The sequence below is a fragment of the Ostrinia nubilalis genome, chromosome 5 (genome assembly GCF_963855985.1).
Source record: "Ostrinia nubilalis chromosome 5, ilOstNubi1.1, whole genome shotgun sequence".
Classification (NCBI taxonomy): domain Eukaryota; kingdom Metazoa; phylum Arthropoda; class Insecta; order Lepidoptera; family Crambidae; genus Ostrinia; species Ostrinia nubilalis.
Genome location: NC_087092.1, coordinates 10,281,735 through 10,300,233, shown reverse-complemented (window position 1 = coordinate 10,300,233; position 18,499 = coordinate 10,281,735).

Genomic DNA, 18,499 nt, shown 5'->3' with positions numbered 1-18,499 from the left:
CTGCTATAGACTTGTATCGTTGAGGTGCAGATCACACTCTAGTGCGGGAGTGTGCATGAAAATGTGGTGTTATTTCGATCCCAAACGCACATCTCTATATTTACAATCCATAAAGTAATTGGCATACTACACTACATAATATGAATATTTAATAACCCTCCATCTGGACCTGAATGTCTCCAACTCCCTCATTGGCCCTAGAGCAATTCCAAGTATACCATCAATAAAAGCCTAATTAGAGTCATCAAACCTCTCAGTCATTCAATTAGAGCCATTAGAACTTCATAACTATGAGTTATTTTCTGTGTGTAAGCTGAGGACACGTGTCCCCAGCTGACACAATATCTGTATCTTCGTAAATATTTATGCTACGATAATGTATTATACCTCAAAAATTACAGTCGAATCCAAATAGTAGGCTTTCCAATTTTCAAGACTTTAGCTCAAATACTGTTAAAACCACGATCAAAAAACTATGTGCGAGCTGGAGTACCGTGTCTCCAGCTTACACATCTGTATCTTTGTAAATATTTAAGCTACATCAATGTTTTATATCTCATAAATTAAAGTCGAATAAAAAAACCCGACTTCAAATCTTTCAAAGCTTTATCTCGAACCGTTTTCGAACTACGAACCGATATGTATGTGTAAGCTGGTGACACGTAACATACGGTGGATTATTAAAACCGTATAAGTTAGAGTTGCGTTTTAAAGATCAAATAATTCGTTATAATTAAAGTACACACGAGACATAATTTCAAATCTCTAGGCCTCTTAGTTTCAGAATTAAAAGCCAAAAACTATTTTCCCGCCAAATAATTCAAATAATGTGGGTCGACTGCGACGTTGCCGTTCCGTGCTTCCACTAGAGCAGTCGAATTTGAACCTAAATCTAGTACCGTTTGAATCATTTTTATTTGTAGTTTAAATCATTTAATTTCGATTATAAGAATTTTAGACTAGGAGCCGGCTGATTTGTGTATTGAGTACCTAATAACCTATATTTTATTAATAAGAAAAAGCTAGGTAAAACAAAATTATATTTTAATATACAAGTAACGAACTTGTTTCCAAAGGCTCAAATATTTGTGGCGTTTCTAAACGCAACCACTTTAATTTTTATTTAAATACCGTGAAGTCCCACGATTCTGCTACGTCAAGTGGCAAAAATGGGCAACAACTATATTTTGCTCTATGACAAACACAGTTGACAATGAGGGTTTTCGCGATTGAAAAATCCGCCAGATGGCAATAAGTAGACGCGAGGTCCAAATGCTGCGTTATTGGTGGATTTTGACATATCTGTCAATGTCATGTCAAAAATAACCAATCATGCAGCATTTGGACCTCGCGTCTACGTATTGCCATCTGGCGGATTTTCCAATCGCGAAAACCCTAATTGAATTCTTCTTCTTTTGTTGAAGAATCAAATAAAAAAAAATAACTACAAGAATAAGCGAACATAACGACATATACAAGGTTTCCCAAAAAGTACTGTCAAGCCGAAGCCCAGAGGTAGAGTATCACTAGGGCTACCCGAATACTCGATTTTTTCAAGTTATTTATAATTTTCAGATGATTTATGATGATGATGAAAATCTTTATCATATTTCAAAAACCGGGATAAAATCTATCCTACGTCCTTTCCCGGGACTCAACCATTATTTATTATTATTTATTTATAAAATATAGGTTATTAGGTACTCAATACACAAATCAGCCGGCTCCTAGTCTAAAATTCTTATAATCGAAATTAAATGATTTAAACTACAAATAAAAATGATTCAAACGTTACTAGTTTTTAGGTTCAAATTCGACTGCTCTAGTGGTCGCACGGAACGGCAACGTCGCAGTCGACCCACATTATTTGAATTATTTGGCGGGAAAACAGTTTTTGGCTTTTAATTCTGAAACTAAGAGGCCTAGAGATTTGAAATTATGTCTCGTGTGTACTTTAATTATAACGAATTATTTGATCTTTAAAACGCAACTCTAACTTATACGGTTTTAATAATCCACCGTATGTTACGTGTCACCAGCTTACACATACATATCGGTTCGTAGTTCGAAAACGGTTCGAGATAAAGCTTTGAAAGATTTGAAGTCGGGTTTTTTTATTCGACTTTAATTTATGAGATATAAAACATTGATGTAGCTTAAATATTTACAAAGATACAGATGTGTAAGCTGGAGACACGGTACTCCAGCTCGCACATAGTTTTTTGATCGTGGTTTTAACAGTGTTTGAGCTAAAGTCTTGAAAATTGGAAAGCCTACTATTTGGATTCGACTGTAATTTTTGAGGTACAATACATTATCGTAGCATAAATATTTACGAAGATACAGATGTGTCAGCTGGGGACACGTGTCCTCAGCTTACACACAGAAAACAACTCATAGTTATGAAGTTCTAATGGCTCTAATTGAATGACTGAGAGGTTTGATGACTCTAATTAGGCTTTTATTGATGGTATACTTGGAATTGCTCTAGGGCCAATGAGGAAGTTGGAGACATTCAGGTTCCATCTGGCGCAGTCGGGTAAAAAGGGGTAATGTATGCATATCGTGCATTCAATGATAAATAAAATTTTATTAAATCTGAAACGGGGTCATTAAAAAGGACTTACACGTATATCGTATCGTTCAGTCCACGTATACTTACATTGATTTTAATGAGTGTTCGTAAAATACTCATGTTTATTTACTTTAATGATGCTTCAAAGCTGAATAATTTATTCATTCATGCAATTGAATTACTATTACTGTGTATTAGATCACCTGGTTTTACAAGCCTGAAATGTCGTAACCTAGTTAGGTTACAATGTACATGTAACCGTTACATAGTCACTCCGAGCTACCCATCGGGATTTGAAACCAGTCTGTCTGGGTATCAACAGTCCAAATTGCTACACTGAACATTGGCGGTGTATTTACTGAACATTTTTACTTAATTATCATAGTCACATTAAATAAGAGATCCCAGATTTTGACATTTCATTAACAGAACACATTTTTAAAGATCAAAACGATTCAAAGTAACACCACTAAATAAAACTTTAGACATGATAATAAATCAGACCGTTTCTCACGGCTACAATGCTTAATTGTAGAACTAACTAAATCATAATATTTCATTGCTGATAACTCAAAAGGCTGAATACGAATGTAATTGTGTTTTCATACTAATTTATGACCATTGTCAGCTACCATGAATACAATAATTTGATTGCGTTAATTTTATTGTGATTTTGTTAATTCGAACGTGTGGAAATCGTTTGTATTAAACAAAAAGCTCGCAATTTGTATTGCATAAATACAGTATAAACAAGTTGCTGTTTATTTATTGAACAGATAACTGAACGGTTATTAATTAATTACACAATTCAAACATATAATTAAATTATGATCGTGTTTGTGACTAATATTAGTTGCTGTGCCCTAACTAGGTTCACATTCCTAAACATTCCAGGACCTGCTTAAATTGTAAGACCTAATGTTTCTGAGGTTTTGAAAAGTGCAGGAAATATTCAAGATTTCAAGTCAGGGTACGGAAACCTTTAAATAAGAGAGATCACGTATAAAGTTGTAGACAACAGCCAGTATACAGCAGATCTAAATATAATATTTTTAAAAATTCATACCATTATTCTGCGTCAGTCGCAAGAATATATTTCCGACTAAAAGCTTTATAACACAATATTGCTACGACGGCGACGTATTGAGGCAACCACGCTCTACCTACAACATTAAGTAAGCTCTAACTATAAGGCTTTGGCTCTGAGTGACTAACAATCTAGCCTCTACACTGCCTGAAGTCATGCAATCTGTAAGTTCTCCATTGTCCAATACAAACTAACTGGTAACATGCGACTGTGCAATCTAGTGCCAGACTCTAATAGTACTTAGGGCCTTATGAATGTTTTAAACACCCATAACCATAAATTGAGCTGATATGTTTTCAGTTTTTGTATCGTAACTTAACATTTCGATGGGTAGGTAGTTGAATTTGTATTGCCAACAACACAAATAAGACAATACCTTTTAGAATAAATTGTTTTTAGAGACTAACATTAGCTACACCAAGGTAGCAAGCGTAACATGACTAGGTGTAAATGACATATTTTTACACGCATAATAAAGTAGGTGCTAACTACGTCTAGAAATTATGATGGCATCTTCTATTCAGGTAATAAAATTGGTAATTTGATGCGATTTTACAAAAAAAAATTAGTTTGATTTGCTGTAGACTATAACATTCATATTTTTTATTATGTGATGCACTTAGATAGTGCAATGCCTTAGCTTTCATTATAGCATCGTCGATGCAATGCTATACGTTTCTCTAGAAATCAATGCTTAATGTAATATAATCAAACTTACTCCATTCCGAGTGAACTTCGACCCTTCCTTGAATGTCTATTTGAACAAGTCGATCTATAACAGATTGTTTACATAACAAAACGATCAAACTTACGATTTTAAGTGATATTTGTGGTTCTAGGCATAAAAATGTTTATCAGATAAAAATCGTCTACAATTTAATAGTAGACTATATTATCAATAGTCCTGTAACAAATATAAAGAATGCAAACTATTAATTTTGACTTACGAGTAGAACTAGATACATCTTTAAAATCCGCCCATCTTTTCTGCTTTGATACGGGAAAGCTGCATCATAATGAGATGCTTTCAAGAACTGATGACATTATAGCCATTCGTACAGGTCATAAAGCCGGCACAGAGCCACCGGAATCAAAGGATCAAAGAGAACTGAAGGATTACTATGTTAGCTTATATCGAGCTTTCATCTCGAACTCCAATCCTTTTCCGCTCCGAACTTTGGTCCGGAGGCTGTACTATGCAAAAGAGTTTTGAATAATTAGGCTCTATTCATCTCTTTCTTCCTGTGATAAAGCGATAGTAAGGTGGAAGTATCCAACTATCTTGTTATACATAGTCAAAGACATTATTTAATTAAACTATTTCAAGGATTTTTTTTAATGTATTTGAATGATTACACATCGTCAGTAAAATAAAAGACAAATGGGAAATGTTTACATGTCTCGTAAATTTTATTGCCCAAGATGTTACGCTGGCTATGACTCTCTAATTCGACTCGTGATTTGTTGAATTTCAATATATCTCGATCGAGCACCAGCATAAAATAAATAACAATAAACTGTTGAGTGAAGATAAATTCATACTTGCGCACCGTTTCAGAATGGGGGATATAATATATCTTCTGTATTTACATAAACGAACAGGTGCCTTGAACGTGCCCACGCATAGCACGCTCGGTGACATTTCCCCCGTCTATTTTTATATGAGAGTGACTCGCTACGTCGCACTACAACGCATAGTAAAAACGCAGTAAACAAATATAAAAAAGGCTTAAGGCGATAGGTGAGGCAAAACTGCAAAATAGACCTCTCTTTGAATCCCTACTCCTCCGAAATGGATGATCCAAACAAGAAAAAAAAATATGTGTGAGATGTATAATATCTTAAACTAAAAAATTGTTGTTCGTTTTTTTTGTTACAACTATTAGTTTTGACAGAAAAAATTCTTAACTTTCTTCTAATTTCACCAAAGAAATTTCCTACTACTCCTAAACGTCTGAAGCGATTTTAATGATTCTTTCACCAAATGATAGAAAATTTTATGATCTAAAAAATTGTTGTTCATTTTTTTTCAAAAATTATGTATTACGTGTCATACATTCAAAATACCCTGTAATTTGCACACGCGGGCCGCTCGAATGCGGGAGCTCAGTCTTTCACTAGCGTTCGCACGGGGAGGCTGTGTCGCATTTCGGCCCGCTCCGCTCCTTTGTTTTTCTATAAAGAATTTATAGCGCAGATGGTACACTCGGTACTCAAAGTAGTTCGGCGGCTGAATTAGTGATCTGAGTACGTCATTTTAAATAAGTATAGGCATTATAAAATTTTTAACATAATTTAAATACATAGATACACAAGATGCTAATTATCTTTTTTTCTACATTTATTTGTCTGATTATTTATCTATTTATTCTAGATTTATATAAACTTCGAGACGAGATATATTTTTTTCTTATGTAGGTATTAGTAGGTACCTAAAAATAATAAAACAACGCACTTAGGTAAAGGAAATCACAAGACAACAAAAAATACCTACAAAGGATTATTTAAATTCTGTAATTAGCAAAAACCTCAGACCTATGATCTGAGGCAAAAACGTATTTTATCAATTTTTTGGAAATGTGATTGGGTGATGTGATTAACATCACTTTTGTACATTTTGCGTTTCGATTGGTAATTTACAAGGTACCCCGTTGGTCTAATGGTTTTGTAGGTATGAGTTTTTTTATCTCATTGGCCTCACAAAAAATCGGAATTATTCCTAGGGAATTTTCGATTCATCTAGCTCAATCGTCTTGTCGCGAATAAGGTTAGGTAAATTAAATTGATACCACCTATTTCGATCCCTGATAATAATATAAAATATACAGGAGCTTGGTAGAACGTTAGACAAACTTCGTAAGTAAGGTCATTTTGAATACAAGTTCGCCCATTTGACCCTAAATGAGCTACTTTTTTATTGATATTTATGATTTATTTATTATTTTCCGAAATGTTACCTAAAACTGCTTCTTTTTTTCTCGCGTGTTTTCAAACGATTTTTTTATTCGGTATGAACATCCAATATGTCTTTAGTCTAATCATTGTCTGGATATAAAATGTTTCATTAGACATTTTATATCCAGACAATGATTGGGTAGCTAATTACGAGCCGCCAAAGTCAGCCATCTTTTCTGATATACTGCTTTTCATTGCTTTTTTATGTGATTTATTTCAAAATCAAATCAAAAATAATAACCGCATAGAAAAAAAGTTTTTTTTTTGTATGCGACTTGATTTTTCGGCTGCCGTGATCACAAGCAGACTGGCAGCTGGCGGAATCGTCCTTTCGGGTGGGCTTAAATATTTTAGAGATAGTTTGAGTCCCGGGAAAGAACATAGGATAGTTTTTATCCCGGTTTTTGAAACAGGGACGCGCGCGATAAAGTTTTTCTGTGACAGACAAAATTCCACGCGGGCGAAGCCGCGGGCGGAAAGCTAGTTTTAATATAAAAATGTCGCTCAATCCGTGTTTATCTATTTTAGTTGAAAAAGAACGCTAAACGAAAATCTTATATTTCATCATAACTATCAGGATTATAATAGCCAAATGTATGTATCAAAAAATTCCTCGATTTTACCAAAAAATAATAAACAGAGAAAAAAGTAGTCAAAAATTGTATTCAATGATCAAAAATATTTTATTCAATGCTGACCAATATTTTGAATACCTGCACAGACAGACATTTAGGTAGGTACTCGTACACACACTTAAAAACTGTTTAGAAGCTCACTTAGACACACGAATATCGTCAGCCTAACTTTCAAACTGAGCTGTCCCTTTGAGCAAACTTTACAAGAGGAAATAATTGTTTATTTTTCTTGTTATGGTACTAATTGAAGTATAATGATGTACTAATTGAAATATAATCATTATATTTCAATAATTTAATTTTGTTTTAATTTGAAGATTATGCTGACGAGAATTTTTTTTTTTTATTCTGTTTTGAAACAAAATAAGCATCGCAATGTTTTTCGATCTGCGTAAATTAAAATCGAGTCAACATTCCCGTAGGCAGTTATGTTAGAATTGGCAGCGCTTCGCATCTGTATTCTGAGCGCTCTTTGATATCGGGCAGAAGCGCGGGCGCGCGGCGGGAAGCGCGTTGTCTCGCTCTAATGCTCAAGGTCGTTCGGCCATGTAATCGCCTTAAATTCAAAGGCAAATCCCCAACCACCTTGGGGCATAAAATGATATGCCAAACTACGTCACAAGATTTTTCTTTACTACGCCACCTATCTACCCCAGAAAATTACTGTGTAAATTACTCTTTAAAATCGTCACTAACAGTCGAGCTTCTAAGCGCTTCATTTAGCATAAATATGGACTCATATTTTACTTAAATAAAACCCTATCCGTTGTTCTTCGCTTCGCCAACTCAGTACACGCTATAATAGTAGGTACTCGTATATACCTAGTTACTAACTAAAGTATCCAGTATCGTGTATCGCAGTCAAAATGGAATAACATGAGCATAACTATCGAGCGTCGTTTATCTGTAGCCCGAGCTATGCAAGGACTTGTTTTTATAAGCAAATGAGAGGCCCCTCAACTTATAACAGCTGCCATTTTCTATTTCGAATAATATTATTACAAAATTTCAAAACATCATTCCGACTGTTAATTATTCATATGAATAACAAAGAATATTTATTCCACGTTTTCTCGTCAATATGTTTTACTCTGTTTGAAATATCAACATATTATTATTATGTTGAAACGACATTAAACCTTATGATACGCTATAAAACACAATTATTTTGTTTTACAGGCGAAAATATAAACAGAATCGGAGGTGAACTCATCGTGTTATTTACAGAAAGTGCCGATTCGAATATTTTCTTCTGCCCACCGAAATAGAAAAATTGGTGAAGAGCGAGCGCCGCTCACGAAAGAGGGTTCATTTTTAATTTTTATATTTGTTGATTAATATTACTTACTTAAGATCTTGTATGAAAACAGAATAACCTATTATAGGAAATTGTTTCAGCAATTATTGAGCCCAAAGATTTCTGAAGATTTATACGGATATAGTCTGTACCTACCACCAAACCCACTCAAGTTTACTTCGTTTTGTTCGCAGACATGCCCTGAATGTCAAATCGACACAGCCCATTTTCGATCCTGGGCCAAGCAATACGTGCGTGAGTGTAATCTAATAGAATAAGTCTAAAACTTGATCTTGTTTCATAAACTACCAGAGAGGTGACTTGTTTCAAGACATTTTTACAAAAATTTCAGTGGTCAAACCCTTTCGTAGAATACATATAACGTGCCATCTTTTGCCACCCCATCATTTACTTAAATTATGTCTAGATCAAATCCAAAACTCAGTCCTGGTCTGGTTAGAGCATTAGTTGGCCCTTGCTAAGCCATACGTTATCTAGATTTACACCGGGGAGTTTCAGTCAGTTCAATTCCAACATAATATTTCCGCTTCATCGCGCTAGATCTTTAATCTTCAAATGCCTTAAGGGTATTGTTACTTACATGATTGTAAATTCATAATCTCACACTGTCATATTTACGAAGAATGAAGCCACTTGGCTTCACTTATAAAGAAGGAAGGTAAATAAATACATGACTTACAAAACACTTGCTTTTTATCACATTTGCATCATCCTCGCTTTGATATCGACATTTTTTTTATCTCCTATGTCTAGTAGAGTAGAAGAGAGACATTGCTAGACTCGTTATTAATTACAATATCGAGATTTATATTATCTACAGCATTTTCTACATTAACGTGCATTTTACCAGAATCTTCCCACCCGTATATAATTCAACATAAACACAGTCATAAAGCAAAAGCGCGATGTGTAATGAAATGTAAGCTCACTCAATTCTTCCCGAGATCTTAAAACATTGTGCGTCTTTCCGTTTGTCGGCAAAACAATAAAAATAATGATGGAGATAAATGACACTGACACTACCGGATGTTCGTAAAAAAAGCCTTTGACCAATGTCATACGTGTACTACGAGTTATACAAAATGTAGGTAATAATGTATTTTATTATATTAATATAAATAAATCGTTATTATCACCTAATTCTCAACCGCAGGCATCTCAATATTTATGAAACCTCGATAAACAGTCATTGATAGATAAGGCCCTAGATAAGGCCGCCTGTTTCAACTTGTTTAATTTTCAGTGATTTCTCATTGTTTGGAGAGATATAAATAAAGGAAATCTAAATTATAAATCTTTTGAGTGTCCACTTCGTAGAAAGATTTGGTACCAAAAATAAAAATAAGAAGAATCCATTATAAGATTAAGTCTTAATAACAGATGTTACCATTCAGTGACTGTTAGTTAGTAAAAAGTTAGCCTGTAAAAATGCTCAGTCTCTTCTGTCCACTGATCTACATTAGCTGTTAACTATAGCTACGATGTAAGCTTGCATAGACACTGGAAACTGGAACATAACTCGAAACTGGAAGTAGAATATCGATCAAATGAACGTCATGTTGAATATGGTGTACCACAAGGTAGTGTCTTGGGCCCACTATTATTTATAATTTATATTAATGACCTACCTCGATCTACTGACAACCCTATGACTCTTTTTGCGGACGATAGTACTCTGACTGTAGCATGTAAGCAACCTGACATTTATGAAAATGACATTAATAATTCTTTGACATCAATAATTTCATGGTTAGACAATAATAATTTAAAAATAAATATTTCTAAGACACAAGTTATGAAATTCCGACAAAGAATAATATCTGCACCTGACATAAATGTAATATACAATAACATGACAATCTCTGAAGTAGACAGTGCAAAATTTCTAGGAATATTCATAGATAAACAACTGAACTGGAAGACACACATAGAGTACCTAAGTAAAAAGTTGAGTAGTTCTGCATACGCACTATACAAGTTAGCTCCACTACTAAACGTCGATTCTCTGCTCTTGGCGTACCATGGCTTAGTGGCGTCGAATTTGAGATACGGCGTTATTTTCTGGGGGAATTCTACTGACAAGGAAATTATTTTTAAAATGCAGAAACGTTGTATACGAGCAATGTTCGGAATGAAAGCGGCTGATAGTTGTAAGCCAGTTTTCAAAAAACATAAAATTTTAACATTTCCGTCAATATATATTTTAGAAATAGTACTGTTTGTTAAGGCCAATCCGTCACTTTTTATTCGTTTAGAGGATGTTGTCAGTCGCAACCGACGCGACTACTCAAGACTACGGATGCCCCCCTCAAATTCGGCTCTTATGAGTAAAAGTATATTATGTATGGCACCTAGAATTTACAATAACATCCCCTTAACAATAAAAAAATTAGAATTGTATGAATTTAAAATGAAGGTTAAAAATTTATTAATTGAAAAATGTTATTATAATCTGACGGACTTCCTAAGTGACAAATTTTGATTTACTTCTTAATATATTTTTTTTTTCCATTTAATCTGATTATGCAACATTGACTTTAACTTTAATTTGATTTGATTATGCAGTATTATTGTAATTGATATTTTATTTTTAATTTAATTTGTACACCGCAAAGGTACGACATGTTGATACCATTTTAAATGCTGACTTAACACCTTATGTACACATGTTTGAACAAATAAATGTATCTTTATCTTTATCTTTATCTTTAAAAAATAGATTTAAGCTTAAAGCTTGCAAGCTTTTTAAATAAATAAGTAGATTAAGCAAAGAGACAAATTGTTGTCATTATACATATTTCGTGATATTGTGTCTCTAAAACTTCATTACATTCCAAAATTTTAATGGCCAGAGTCAAAGAAAGGCTTTTAGTGAAAACCGGAGGACCTTTTCTTTTATTTGAGTTCAACTGTACTTTACTACTGTCAACTGTATTCTAACTTACGAGAGATCATTTAACCCTTTTATTGTAAATGGGTGAGATTTTGAGCGTCATTTACTTTTATCCAACGCGTTTAAAAAAGATACTTGTCTAAGTTGGTAAGAGCATCAAAAAAATGTTGAAAGCAACTGTAAAAACAAAATGTCCCCAAAATCCTCCTCATTTTTTTAGTTATATTAATGGAGTACTTTTCACATCCATTAGTTATGTAGATCTTACTTGAGTATAAATGGGTCAAATTAAACTAGCTCTTTTGGACATAGTTTCAAATGAATAAGATGTCATCGTTAATTGGAAGGTTGGGTGGAAAATGATTTCCACTTTTACGAAGTAGTCACTAATAGCATTAATTCTATTCTTCAATAATAAACAAGATTTGACGACAAACACCGAATGAAACTAAATAAAAACTTGTAAATACCTAGGTAAATCCGAACTAGAAAGAAAGGAAAAAGTTTCTGTTGAACAGCAAAATGCATGAACTCATTATACAGCTAATTAAAGTTACCTACATCTAAATCAAAACTTAATAATGATAATAAAAATAATGTTGACACTAAACTGGGCCCCGCTCAGTAATTCAGCTCAGGCTTGACCGCGCAGAACTCGTCATGGCCACTTGTATTCTGCGGAGTCCACTTTAAGCAAATAATTCACCAAAGCATTAACAATAAATTTATTTAAACCCTTTTTACGATATCTAAACCTATGAAAGTTGGATCAGATTTTGTGTGGAACGACTCTCTGTCCTACGTAGTTCGACCTTTTTCAGGGAATAAATGCTCGTACACACACGTACAAAGAAGTACTTAAAGACTTCTCTCCACTGATGTGTATAAATTGTTCTGACAGGCATGTCCAAAAGCAGCTTGGTGAAACGTGGGCGTTGAATATCTACGTTACTGTTTATTTTACGATACAGAATTAATTTTAAAGTTAGAGCTGAGCAGAAAGAGAACCTATTTGAGAATTTACTAACTACTTTATATTCCTTTGATATGTTATATCTTGCAGGAGTTGGGTAGCATAGAATGTGAACGTAAATGAAAAGTTAATTTTATTTAATTTAGTGATAGATATACAATGTTTATGAAATAAAACACGCCTATCCTATAGGAAAATGATACTTACAAGCCGTAATTTTGTGTAGGAGACAGTACATTAGATTATATATTTTTGTTAGATAGCATCTATCATAACTCATAAGATTTCATTGATAACTTGATGTACCTCATCCTTTCATTATAAGGATCTAATCATGAGATTTTTCCACAAAAAACAATCTTTATCATTCTTAATATCACTGCTTTGGGGGACATTGAAAGGCCCCCCACTGTTCCTTTGTAACGTGTGCCACTTATCCGAATAATACACTCGATAAAACCCAAATGTGGCTTTGACATGAACAGATGAAGGAAAGCTTTCTTCCTGGTCAGTTACTATATCTATAAACGATTTACGACTAGTGTTGTAACTTATATACCTACTTGAGATTTGGTTTGCCGACCTTCTAGGTAATAGTAGCAAATATTCAAACAGTTCATCATCAATGAAAAATGTTGAATGTGATTATAAAAAACACAGTTTGATACTTTGTCTTTGTGCTTTAAGATAAGCAGCTCTTTTAAATCAAAAGTGTTTTATTCACTAACGATCCTACTATTACTAACGATAATAAAAGTTCACATTGACAAAACTCTTCAGATACTACGACTATAGTTTATTTACTACTCCAAGCCCCTCATTTGCGTGGCTTATGTAAACAACGCGACAGTCCCGTTAGCGTTAGAAAAGGCCCGAATTTACTCGACATCTTCACGTGCCCGCACAATGTGTCACCTCAACGTCCTTTAAGGGCAAGAGAACTAAGGGCGGATCACAGGGCCCAGTAAATCCGGGAAATAACCCGAGAAATAATAGCCGTATAAATTATAAGGACCGACCGCTTCCACTCGAACGATATGCAAAGTTAAGGCCCCAAAACAGACTACGTTTATCTTAACAATACGTTCGCAGATTAATGTTCAAGCTTCCTTCCCTTTTTTAGCGTATGAAATAAAATTGTTTGGGATTCAGGTTCTTTTCTAATTGGAGGGTTCAACTCTTCAAAAATAGCAAAGAATTTGCATAGAAACTCACTTAATTTTTTTGCACACTTTTTATTGACTTTTACTGCGAAATGCACAGATTTTATCTTTAGTAATTTTTAGAAAATATTAAATTAATTATTTCCATTCGGTAAATGGTTTTTCTCCGACTGTTTTTTAATGTCAGTTACAGAATATCGAGTAAATTGTAGATTAGATAAGTGTGATCTCCACCCCCTTAACTTATGCCAGACCTAAACATGTCATATTCAGCCTATCGCTAGAGCTAAAAATATTCAATCTGATCTGAATATTGAACGTGTCGAAATCAGCTGCTCACAAGGCGTTGCTATTCGCTTTACACGCTCTAAAACCCCTCAGTGATCAAAATGTGTGTCAGGGAAATATGCAAATGGAGGTGCCATGGAAGGCTTTGGGTCAAGCGTAAGCAATTTTGTGTTTTCACGAAGCTTGCACGTCCGCCGGCTAATTCGCAATTAAGAGGTATTAGGCAGATTGACCATTAACACGAAACCTCGCAAACCCAATATTTATTACATATGACAACATTTTTACTTGATTTTGGGCTTCTGCCGTAATTCTATATGTAGCTTCGTAATCTATCAACCCAAAACTAATCTTGCTGAATACAAATGGGATTTAAAATACAAAATGAAGTTTCACATTTCGTATATGGTAAGTATCTTTCCTAAGCCAGTAACATCTCAGTGAAATATTAAACATTATACCCATTCAGTGGAACTTGGAATACAGAATTATTTATTGCGGAAAATGATGTTTGATCTCAAAGAAACAGATTCTATTCAATTTACAGTTATAAGATGATTTTTGCGATAAGCACGCCTTTGTGCGGAGCTTCCGCGGTGGAGGGCCATTGGGAATAAGTAGGTCTTCCAAAAGACGTGGTCAGGAACAAGAACTGTTTCAATTCAGACGGCTCGTATCTCCCTCCTTAATCTAAGACCTCGTTAACATCTGGTAGAAACAGACAAATAAGGTTTTATGGCGGCTTTGAAATAAACATAAGGCCTCTAATTCAATTAGTGAGCTCAGCTTAAGCTAGCCTGAGTCTGAAATTCAGATAAAGTAATCCACCTCTCATTTAAATGAGTGAAAATCTGTATAGTTCATATTTTTTGAGTTATGCAATCATTTTTATAATGAGAAACTTAGAGCAGTTTAGTTTGTACCTCTGATTAAATTCTGTCCAATTAGTGTGCCTGTCTAAAAATAAGCCAGTCTAAAATAGGTACTTACTATTTTAAATAAAGTAATAACCTAGATGAGGTTTTAATTTTGTTATGTAAGTCAACTTAATATAAAATTTGAAAAGGTAAGAAAAATGCAATAAATGTGTACACATAATGTATAGTAATATTTGAGTTTTTCACTCAACGTTTGCACTCACACAACCAATGGTTTCTTTTTCGATCGCCATTGTGAGCCAAGAAGCGTTTCCCTCTTCAAGCGCCTTTTGGAGGATACTTACGCTGAGCACGAGAAACGTTCGTAAGGACAAGATGATAAACGAGGTGTCGTTGCCTTCTGGAAATACAAGTATTATACGCAACATGATGCGGATATGAGAGAAATCATGGAAAAGCAAGCATAAAATAATAATGATGTATCATTCATTACTAATGACGAAAAGAATAAGGAAAGTTATTTTTGAACCGTAATATTGTAGGTATAATTATTGATACTTATTTACGTTACTAATTAGTGCTTATCATGTTTTAGGTGTACCTTGTTACTTCCACACTAATTTGTGGTAGGTAATAGCTGTGGTAATAGTAGGTTCGCCAAAGTTACACACTTTTAATAGATGTGAACCCAATTATAAGCAAATAGGTAAACCATATGAACGACGATCACGTTTTACTATGTTACATTAAACTTACTACCTACTTTCAGACCACATTTCCCCTGAAAAGTACTCAACCCATGTATTTACCTTGCATAAAGAAGTAGGCTTTGTTTTTCCCGTAATTTAGACTTACCTGAAAAGCTACTTAGTAAGAAGTACTTTCAGAGTTGGTATTATATTTAGACGTGAGCCCCGCTCCAAAATTGCCTACGTCATAATTATTTCATATGCCATTGAAATAAAAAGCATGTCATGGAGATTACCGCAAAATTGGCTGGAAACTTGACAAAATGACATCAATAGTGGTGACTGCACCACCTAAACTTTCTTAAGGCATCAAATATTTTTATATTATAGTGGTAACACACTCTCCAATCTGTGCTATAGTGTTCCTAGGATACTTTAAATACCTCGCCCAATTGAACTTGTAGTAGGTACCTACAGTTCAATCCCTGTCGAGATTAAACCCTATTGTTGGAACTCAAGTTTTTTCCAAATATATGAGAAAAGTTTTCGCGATATCAGGCATTTCTAGTGCGTAGTTGGTACGAAACTTGATTCTTATCATAATTCTCGTGTAATTTGCTCATTTTCTTAAAGGCTAAAGTTTCGGAAAGTCTTTAGGTTCGGCCAAACCAACGCGATCACACGCGATCAGCCAGCGTGCAGAGATGGCTGATCGCGTGTAATTGCGTTGGTTTGGCTGGTTACTAGATGCCTACTGCCTTTAAGTGCCAATATCTATCGTAACAATCCACCGCCACCACTGCTATACTATAAATAGATACTTTATTTTTCCAGGATTTCTAGGTTATGCCTATAGATCGTTTCATCCACGAAGACGCGCTCCACCATTCTTCCGCTAATGTTTGAATGTTATCGGTACACGCTAAATTATCCATGAGTGCACACACACACTACAATAATGACGCTCTGATTGCTCGGATCAAACTCCCCGCATCCTGCGCTTCCCACGACTAAAAATTGGTGGGACGCGTCTTCGTGGATGAAACGATCTATACCGAGCGTCGTTTTCTTGCCAGGCGTCGACATTCGAAAGATGCTAGTGAGTGAGGCGTAAGAGGATCAGAGGTGCAATTGTGTAAAGCAATCGTAATCATTTTACAGTTCACAGTTCATAACGTACAATAAAGTCGGTTAAACAAAGCGTTTGACAGAATAAATCATACGTTATGAACTGTCAAATGATAACGATTGCTTTACACAATTCCACCTCAGTACCTCTAGTACGAAAAACTTTCGAGTTCGTTTCGTTGCGTATTCAAAGTGTCATCGAAAAATTTTGTATGAAAAATTAAACAGCGCCCCCTAGGGCGGCTATAATATAGGGGGCGCTGTTTAATTTTTCATACAAAATTTTTCGATGACACTTTGAATACGCAACGAAACGAACTCGAAAGTTTTTCGTACTAGAGGTACAGGTATGATGAGATCAAAACCAAATTGATATTAATAAAAATAGTTATTTTATTTACAGTGGTCAAACATTTAACATCTTACTCCAAGTCATTGTATCTGTCTTACCCATTCATTAGATGTTATTTAGTACTCAATACATCCATACACACATTTATCTACTTACATACATTCTTAGTCTTAAGTACATAGGCATTTACCCACATATTCTGTTGATGGCACAACAATAAACTACCTTATATATTTTAACAGTAAAATATTCCTAATAGCGATAAATCACATCAATACTTTTATTAGTAGTAAATGAACTTGATTATGGATTATTGGGTAACAAACATTTCTATGTAACATCAATTATCACGGACAATGGCATAATATATCTTATGTAGTAATATTTAGGTGCAATTTTGCAAAAAAACGTGTGCATACAATTAAGTTTAAAAATTGATCATTTTATTAGGTACTATTTCAATTGGCAATTAATTACCATTACTTTTTAGTAAGTAATTGTATTTTATGTAGATATGAAAAGCTTTTTATTTCAGTCACATATCTTAGTAGGTATATCTATTTTTTAAGTTTGACTCAAACAAGTTGTCACGAACAATAAAAAAATCATAACTAAAACGTTTCTTTTAATTTTGGAAAATTGACAACAGATGTCGCTGCCTGTGCCGATTTACATTGCGGTGTAGAAGTTTCTAACGATCTACTAATAGAGTCCCATGTTTGGTGATAGCTTTGACCCTACTAAGTGGTCCTGTTGTGGTCTTGTAACCAGCCCATCTTGTGCTGATATACCTCAGGAAATTAAGGGTATTCATCCTTAATTTGATGGACCCTAAACTTCCAGTGTAATAGACAAAGCGGTTTCAATAAGAGACCTTTTATTAGTACCCAACAACTTGTTTGATTCAAAGTACGATATAATTATAACCATGTATTTGTTGTAATAAATTGTGTGCTCTAATTCTATTACATTTCACTATAACGTCTCTTTTGCTGGATATGTACATTAACATTAAGGTTCCAAATACTAATATTATTATCTGAATAAATAGATAAATTCATTGGTTTTAATTGAATACGTTATTACATAGAGTATAAAATGTTTTTAATATTTTTATTTATCTTAATAATGTTCTTATTTATATTTATAAAAATTTTAGTAATATTCAATAATAAGAATAAATGACGTAGGTACCTATTATTATGAATACCTACGATAAAAATAGTAATGGTGACAAATCAAAAGAGCAGAATCAAAAACTTATAACACTTTTGTATTGTGCTGTCTCAACTGTTGAATACAGCTAACGAAAGAAGTTTTCAAATGCATAACTTGTAGCTCTCTCAGACAAACTCAGAAAACTTTTAATAACAACGTAACAAACAATCTTATGATTTATTTATAAAACCTATTTATACGTTGAATCTATTTCTACCTAATTTATTCAATTTCAGTTACCATTGCATATGTATAATGTACACTTAAATTACGTATAGGTATTTTAATTAATTCTAGCCTAACAGATTTCCTTTTCAACAATAACAAAGTACCTACTTACTTAGTTC